Genomic DNA, 8,112 nt, shown 5'->3' on the forward strand with positions numbered 1-8,112 from the left:
TCTAGCAAATTTGTCTGGCTTTCAACTACAGTAATAGATTTTATTTGACTTGAGATCTCTTTATTTCAAGATAAAAGCTTTGAATTAATTCTATTCGTCTTCTAAAGTTATATATTTTATCATCAAGTACGACTATGTTGATGCAATTAAATGTAAATGTAATCTTTTGTCTTGATTATTTATAAAACTTTAAAACAACTTATGTTGCTAAGAGAATTTATATATGAAAGAAGAATTTGAAATTTATTTTATAAGCTTCAATTTATGTATTTTGTTCCCAAAATCATAAAAGAAAAAAGTTAAAAATTTTGATCATTGATATTAGTAATGAACTTTCAATCGTAAAAAAATCCAAAATATTTTAACTTAATTTGACAACTGATGATCTTCTTTCTTTTTCCCTTTATTTTTTTACTTGAGATATAATTGTGTTTTTTGTTTTCATAGAGTAAATGTACATAAATGAATGCAAAAAGGCATTAGAAATCGACTATAAAGGAAAGGATGTTATATATTGCCAAAGAAATAGTAAATATAAGTTCGAGTGAGTGGCGAATCACTAGCACTCTAGTCTGATGTATTTATTAATTTCTCAGGTTATAAATTTTGAGTTTTTTTTTATGGTCTTATGCAAAGTGCCGAAGCAAGCATTTGGTAACACCCATACTTTGTTCTCTAATCATATTTTATTTTGATGTAACTAAGGAATTGCCTTATTGAAAAAAAAAAAGAAACAATGATTCCAATTAAATAAGCAATGGGCTTGGGCTTTCATTTTCGTCAAATTTAACTCATCACAGATAAGAAACGATCATTCTCATGTTATATATTGTTTATTCAGCATAGCTGAACCTATTTGTCAGTAGCCAAGGGCTCTCTTTTTGGTGATTATCATATGTCAGAAGAGTTGACGATAGTGGGAATCAAAGAAACTTCTTATTTATTGTTGTTTACTAAAATTGTTTGGTTAATGCAAATAGTGACTGTTACTAACATTCTATTTTGTTATTCATGTTTTGACAGTGCTCAGAAACAGGGCTTACTGAAGAGGAAGTGGACAAGAGTGTTCTTTGGAAGAGAGCTCAGCAAATGAAAAACGGAGAATACCACCTCGATGTGAACCAATTATTAAAAAGATCGTAAGAAACTTTTACTTACTACTCTAATTCTAGTTGTTTTGATTACTTATACTTTTATAACATTAGCTTAATTCATTTATATGGTAGGATGGGTTGGAGATGGAAGCTAAGAAAGGAAAGATGCAATCATCTAGAAAAAAATTATGCACTCGTACAATCTTTTGGAAAAACTCTAAGATTCAATTATATGCAAGGAGTCGGCAAGTTTGTAACCCCATCTTTGTATTTTCAAACCTTCCAAAGGCTGATAGAGAGAGGGAAAAATAGGATCATCTATGGAGGAAATCAATTAACCATCAATTGGAAGAAATATGAAATGAATTGAGAAAAAACACCTCACTATTCAGATATAGTAGGTTCCAGCTATTCATGTGTACTTGTTGAAAACAATAATATTGTTGAAGATGATGGCATGGACTCTATTGAAGCTGAAGCAGCTGCTGAAACACCAAAGGTCAGTTTGTTTACTATTTTTACTAACTATTTCTGAATTTAGTATGCTACAATTTTACTTTTTTTACTTAATTATTTTTGGATTTAATTTGTTTAATTTTTACTGTATATAATTGTTGTTGCTAGATTTACTTTGCTACAATTTTATTGTTTATACTTGTAGTTTAACTGTTTTTGCCTATTGTTTTTGGAATTAATTTGCTGCAATTTTACTATTTCTACATATGTTTCAGTCTATATTTTGTTTGCCGCTATTCATTATTTTTACTTGTTATTCCTAACTTTTTTTTTATTGCTATTCACTGTTTTAACTTGTTGCTGTTGGAATTTGTTTGATGCTAGTTACTATTTATACTTGTTGTTGCTGGATTTACTTTGCTGTAATTTAACTATTTTTACTTGCTGTTTTTGGATTTAGTTTGCTACAATTTTACTATTTATACATATGTCGTTTCTAGATTTTATTTTCTACTATTCACTACTTGTTGTTGGAATTTGTTTAATGCTATTTTGTGTTCTTACATATGTTGTTTATAAGAGACTTCTAATAATATATTGTGCAAATAATTTAGAAAGGATTCCATATCTAATGGATGATGGTGTTTTCCAAATGGAAGAGTTTAGAGCTCATATTAGGCGGTGTAACTGCAGTGCAATTCTGTCAATGGATGTTATAGGATTAAACATCATCGAAATCTATATTACGTATATGATTTATAATCATTCTAGTTTTATGTGTACATTTTATGGGAATTCAAATTAATAGACTTTGACATTGTTTGTCTATTGTTTAGCAAGATGATGTATGATTCCATTCTCCCTAGGAAAAGAAGAGTAAAACAATTTGGATTCGTTCGTCTAAGTCTGGTTTTGCTAGGCGAAGAACGTAATTGTAACACCCAAAATCTAACATGTACGGAGCACGTGAAGAATGAGGTTACTTATAAATCGTAATCATTACTCATAAATACCAAACTAAAACACCTCAAATTTTTATTCAAATAAATCCACAAATTCATACATTTAACACTAAATAATCTCTCCCGAAACATAAAAATAACAAAAGTCTCAAAACTCTAAATCACAAGTTCATAACAGAAATAAACTAAAAAGAAACATGAGTCTATTCCTCATTTTATTCAAATAGCAAACGAAAATGGAATCTCTAACTCCAAAGCTAAGCACATCTCTCAAAAGGAACTTAATATGCAAAAAGTAATGACAAGGGGTGAGCCATCAACTCGGTAAGTAAAACCATTCCAAACACACTAAGCTTCAGTATCGAAAATATTGCAAGCCTTCCTTTTTGTAAAACATATATCATAATTCATAAATTTTATAAAACAACATATTTCAATAAGATGACATAAATTCATGGTAACTTAGAATATCAAAAGCATAATCAATTATAAAAGCAAATGGTATAACGCCATGCACAAAAAACAGACAGTTAGCTCATGTCACGTAATATCACCTATAGCCCTAATGACCCGACCAGAAATAGAATCAGAATCAGATTACCATCTGCACATTCAGAATAGATACCCAGTACTAGTCCAGAACATAAATATCGTATAATACGATCAGAATCAGAATCAGAATAACTACTAACAATGAGCCAAAACATTCAAATTAACTTTTCATATGTAATGACTTATACATGGTACTTTGCACTATATGTGGCACTTTACGGCATTTTGGCCCTTAAAAGGTGGCCCCCGTATAGTCTAAACAGGTGGCCTCTGTACAATCATAAATAATTGAGATCATACATAGGCACAAACATTCGTATCAGATTCATGAAAGTCCAGAGCAACAATCTAGGCTTGCAAAATATTTCATAGACAAAATTATAAAAGGTAGTCATGTCATAAAATAATTTACATATTGAAAAGTATTTATAAAATATTTTGTTAAAAGAACTTAGATTTGAAAACATTTTCATCAACTGATTTTGTTATGAAAATCTATTAATCTTCTAAGTAGTATAAAAACTTTATAATAATATCAAAATATTTATATATATCCAGTATATTAGGAATGAAGTTACTCATCTCGATCAAAGGATTTGAACTAACACATCTCTAAGCCTCTAAAAGCCTCAATCACCTCCAACACCTTAACAAATATAAGATATAACTATCAATAACTTATCTTAAGAATCAGATTTTCTAATTCATACTCGTACTAGTCTGATTCTCAGAATTTTAACTCTTAATCTAAAAATCAAAATGACATAATATTCTATGGAACCATTCTGGACATCCATCTGTACCTCATATAAAATTTTCAAGAGGATCTGATATCAAAAACATTTTCAAGACTATTTATTACTTGACAAATTTGAAACTGTTTCACAATATCATAACCGAACAGAATGTGTTTTGAGATTTTTATAAAATCATATACTAGACACATGTATCAACTCCTATATAAAATTCCAGAATGTTTCGAGTTCATTGCATCGTACAAATAAGTTTGTGAATCTGATCGCCTTGGTGGAATCACAAATTTTCAGTGTATTAGTGCCAATTTCAAAAATCCATATAAAATTGAAAACAAAGTCAAATCTTATGAAACAAAATTTAATCAATAAGCCCTACATATCTATTTTTCATAAATATAAAGTTCTTAAGAAAAATCGTTCAGAAAATATATGTTTGAATTCAAGATACTCATATTGTCCAGAATTTGTCTAGTATGCTTAATTCACCAAGGGTTGATTAATAAAACCCACAATAAATCAGAACCCTAAACAAAAACTAAACACATCTTAAATCATGCATAATGATTTGTAACAATTTAAAATAATGCTAATATAAACCCTAGATAGAGTGATTGGAAATCTTGTGGAGAATAAGGAGAGTAAACTTACCAATCGTTTTGATTCTCTTCTAAAAAAATGTTTTAATTCCTAGGTTGGATTGAAAATGAGAGGGGCTAAGGGGTATTTATAGGATTTCTTAAGGCTAATGGATGGCTAGGATTTTGCCACCATAACTCTTTATCAATGGTTGAGATTATCATTCATAAATACCTTACTAAATTCTAGAATTTTTATCTATCTCTACAAACATCTCTTACATCATCACTTATGTCATTGCTTATGTCATTATTACTTAGTCATTGCATCATCACTTATGTTATTACTTCTCTTAGAATTAAATACTAAATATTATTATTATTATTTTAATACTTAAAGGGACTTGTTAACTCAAAATAAATTCTATTATATTTAAGTGAGAGAATTGAACCTTATAATAATCCTAATGCATCATTTGACCTCAAGGCACGTGGAGTTTGTGATCGATTAAAAAAAGCGAAAAAGGGACAATTCATCTTTATGCCTTATAATCCCTAGTATGCTCCTTTAATACTTTTCAACTCATTTTAATTTCCTTTCTTGCCTTAATTTACTGAAATTGCTACCTTAATGTTCTTTCTTTTATTATAGTTACCATTGGGTGCTGGTCATCTTTAATGTGTTGAAAAAGGAAGTTTATTATCTCGATTCTCATGATGATTTAAAAAGCTCATAAAGTGTATATTCATTTTCTTTGATTAAAATTGTCAATATAAAATTACTTTTACATAGTTTATAGTTACTTTTTTACAGTTTATTTTTTTTATATAGCTCTATGACAATGTTATAGAACAAGAGTGTAAAGATAAATGGAATTATAATAAGAAGGTCAGATCTATAAAGGTATGAACTATTACCTCAACTACAATTATATATTACCATGCTTAATTGTTAGTATAATGAATTGTACAATTGTTGATTGTGAATATGTCCCACAACAACCAGTAAGTTCAATTGTGTGTGGATTTTATATTATGAGATTCATGAAAGACTTGATTAATGACTTCTCTTTACTAATAAACAACATGAGTTACTTGATTATAATTTACTTTATAAAAAAAAGAACATGTCCAGTGTCAAAGTTTCACTACATAATTTTAATTTTTCATAAATAGTCCAACAGAAAGACCATATATTCTGATGCTGAATTAGATGAAGTCTGTATTGAGTGGGCAAACCATGTTTCTGGAATACTTGCTATTATGTGAGGTAAGCCTTGCTTATTATGTTGTTATTGTGAGTTCATAGATGCAATAAATTAATTTACTAGCTATTATTCTATTGCCTAATATTCTAATCTATATGTGGTCATGGACTTTGAATTTGATGAAAGTATATTTTATTTGTACAGTTACCTAGCCTATTACACTTGTTATGATGGAATATGATGAAGATGGTGGGTATTGCTGGAGTTGGCTAGCTTTTTCTTTGTTTGGAAAATAGGTCCTGGATATTGATGCAATTTACACATTTAGGTTCTTTTTAGATTGGATTTTCTTAGTCTGATTAGTGCTATTGGCTTCCTCTTGTGTTGCTGGAAATGAACTATGTTGTTGGCTTCCTTATACTATTGGAAATGAACCGATCATGGTTCATTAATGTTGTACATGTTGCTGGAATTTAGTTTTTATGTTGTTACTATGAGGTACAATTTTCTCACTTAAATATGGTAGAATTTATTTTAAACTAACAAGCTCCCTTAAATATTATAATAATAATATTATAAAATATTTAATTAATGATGACATAAATAATGACATAATAAATGATGACATAAGTGATGATGTAAAAGAAGTTTGTAGAGATCATTAAGAATTCTAGAATTTAGTAAGATATTTATGAAGGATAATCTCATCTTTACTTAGATATTTAATTTTAAGTGAAGATGACATAAGCAATGACATACGTGATGATGTAAGAGAAGGTTGTAGACAAAAATAAGAATTCTAGAATTTAGTAAGATATTTATAAAAGATAATATCAACCATTGATTAAGAGTTATGGTGGCAAAATCCTAACCATCTATTAGCCTTAAGAAATCCTATAAATACCCCCACCCATTCATTTTCAATCCAACCTAGAAATCTTATTCTCTTCTATTCTAAGTCATAATATCAAGAGTAGAGAAATCCTTAATTTAGAAAAGTCTAGAGAAGTCAAGGTTAAGAGGTAAGTAACACTTCAACTACAATGTAAGGACAAAATTATTTCCATATTTAACGTCAGTTTTAACCATTCTTTTATGTTGTGACAGCTATTATGATGTGATTAGTTATGATCTAAATTCTTATATGGTCGGCTATGCCACCTAATCTATGATATTTAATTACGTTATGGTCGGTTCTATGGCCTAAACTATGATACTTAGTTACGTTATGGTCGACTCTACCGCCTAAGTTACAATACTTAGTTATGTTACGGTCAGCTCTGCAGCCTAATCTATGATACTTATACTTAATTATGCTATGATCAGTTATGCCGCATGTATTAAAGAATCTTGTTCTTAAATAATGTTGTGTGTTGATTCTGTTATGCATCTAGGAACTTCAAATGTTATGACATAAGTTGCTTTGGATACATGCCTATCATGGATTACATTATGAAGAAGATGTTTCAGAAAATGAATTTATGAAAATAGGTGGTTGTACTACCAGGTGGCAAAGTTTCTAAGGAAGGCAAGCCCTCAAAGCTAAGTAAAAAGAAATCTTTTGGAGACGGCGATACGTAACGCCCAAAAGATCAACTAATGAGGCCCCAGGACATATTGTTTAAAAGAGTAAAAGTGCCAACCTTGTAGTGCAACATACCTGGGGCCCTAATGAAGTTGTTTTGTATTTTTTAAGTTTCTTTTAAAAACTTAATATGATCATCCATATGCATCATAATTTATACATACATAAAAGTGTTATCTTACTGGGCATTAGCTCATAAAGTCCTTACATTGCAGGTAACGATGAAATAGGGCAAGCTGGCGCCAAGTCCTAACCAAGACGAAGTGCATATGGGCATAATAGACCTTGGGATTTTATGATGGGCTCAGCTTTGTTTCAATAAAAAAAATAAGCATCTTAGTTTATGTAATAATAAAGTTTTTACACTAAGAAGTTTCTGTATAACTCTTACTTTTTGTAAGAAATCTTTGTTTGTTGTGTAAATTTTTTTTAATCTGTATTTTTAAAAGCACAATATTTTTAAACATCTTTAAAATGAATATTTAAGTGGAGTGTTACAGTTACAATACCCTTTTATTTATGTTGGACTTGTTAGTTGCATTTGGATAAATTATGTTTGTTGACAATTATCAGTAATTAGTCAATGTTATTCATTTAATTTTCTTTGTTAGTGAATTTTTAATTGCAATATTAATTTTAATAATCTAATTAATTAGCTAATTCATGAAATATTAATTTCTAATAATCAATTGTAGGATTTTTATTAAAATGATAAATAATTTCATGGTACAAACAAAATAGTCATTTTTTACTAATTATAATTTCAATTTTCGAATTAATTGAAAAAATTATTTAATTATAATTTTCATTTTCGAGCCAAATTTAAGATTTCTTGCCAAAAATTCAAAATATAGCGCAAAAATTTCAAAAAAAGGATCTAAATAAAGTTATGACAATTATGTGCCTGGTTATATCTATCATAGGC

The sequence above is a fragment of the Citrus clementina genome, unplaced genomic scaffold (assembly GCF_000493195.1).
Source record: "Citrus clementina cultivar Clemenules unplaced genomic scaffold, Citrus_clementina_v1.0 scaffold_6, whole genome shotgun sequence".
Taxonomy (NCBI): Eukaryota; Viridiplantae; Streptophyta; class Magnoliopsida; order Sapindales; family Rutaceae; genus Citrus; species Citrus x clementina.